The sequence below is a fragment of the Notolabrus celidotus genome, unplaced genomic scaffold (genome assembly GCF_009762535.1).
Source record: "Notolabrus celidotus isolate fNotCel1 unplaced genomic scaffold, fNotCel1.pri scaffold_295_arrow_ctg1, whole genome shotgun sequence".
Classification (NCBI taxonomy): Eukaryota; Metazoa; Chordata; class Actinopteri; order Labriformes; family Labridae; genus Notolabrus; species Notolabrus celidotus.
In genome coordinates, this window is record NW_023260132.1 from 1 (window position 1) to 1,589 (window position 1,589).

The following is a 1,589-nucleotide window of genomic DNA, read 5'->3' on the forward strand; positions in this document are numbered from 1 at the left end:
GCAGAGTGAACGAATGCATTTCTACTTTTTAACTCTGGGAGCTGTTTTTTAAATAGACAATAAATATTTTAAAAGGGAGCCAGTTTGGCTTAAGGTACATTACCACCAAGAGTCCTGGGGTCTTTTAGCCCCCAGAACTACTTCACCCTGAACTAAAAGGTTCCTGGTCCCCCATTGTTGTCTGCGTTTGGACCGCGGGCTGAAGTCCCGGGTAGATTGTGTAAATCAGGCCAGTGACGTATGGAGGAAAAACAAGTAACTGCACTACACCACCAGACCAGTAGAGGGCAGTAACACAAAGAGGAATGCCATTCATCACAGATGACACCATAGAAGCAGACGGACAGGCAGGTATCATTCTGAGCAACACAACAGTTAGCCTGTTAGCATGAAGAGACTCAGCTGGTCTGTTTTAGATGGTGCTATATTTCATCACAGATGGATTCACTGAATCAACACGTGAGAGGAGATAAGCGCGAGTAGCAAAGACGTTTCAACACGGCTTTAAAATCCTTTTGAACTCAAAAAGCCGTGATCGCAGAGATCGACCGGTGTTTTGGTTTAAGCGGCGACCCTGTTAACTGAAGACCAAAAAATGTTTGACAAAAAAATTTGACAAAAAAAAATTTGACAAAAAAAATTTGACAAAAGAAATTTGACAAAAAAAATTGGACAAAAAAATTTGGACAAAAAAGTTGATCCAGAGCCTGTCGAAAAAATTATTTTTCCTCAAATTTGAAATTTTGCTCCAAAAGCAGAAAAACCTGTGCCTGCTGTTATAAACATGGAAAAAGCAAAGAATGAATAAACGTCTTTAGACCATCATTAAATATCTGATGAGGATATTTTGAAATCTTAATAAAAACTAAACTAGTTTGCATTCCCAGGAACTCCCTCTGTGTTTCAACAGCTGTGTAAACTCCACAAACACTGACACGTTCAGCTGAAGGTCTCCAGTTTACAGGGTCACTTTGAAAACCGGAACACCGGGAGGAGAGACGCATTCACGGTGGGCTGAGAGAAGACTACTGTTACAAGCTGCTAAATCAAGAGAATCACAGCTTCTTCTTTTGAAAAGTACACACACATACAAAAAAGATAGAACAAATAAAAACTAATGAAAGAAAGAGAAATCAAGAGAATCACAGATGTGTGTGATGTTATTGTGGACGGAGGGAGGAATAAAAACACTGAGGTTAATCTACCAATCAGACAAGTTCAGCATTGCAGGCCCCGCCCCCTGAAAGTCCAGGGACCTTTGAAAAGTACTCATTTTGTTAGTTAACTTTAATGCCTAAATCCTCTTCCTCTGATTAACAGCACTCTGCAGAAACCACAGCAAAGATCCTTGAGGAAAGTGAGATAAGATTTTTGATTTACAGACACAGCTTGAACATGTAGAGGAGAACATCTATGCAGAGATAAGGAACACTACTTTATACCTGAGGTCAACAAAACTGTCACAAACCAAAAGTTCTTTATTTACCCTGAGGAGCAGTTCTTCTTGCTCACAGCATCGTATTTTAGGTGCAACAAAAGCTGCATGGATGGATTAGATTCAGACCATCATGGTGATCAGAGCTTAAGAC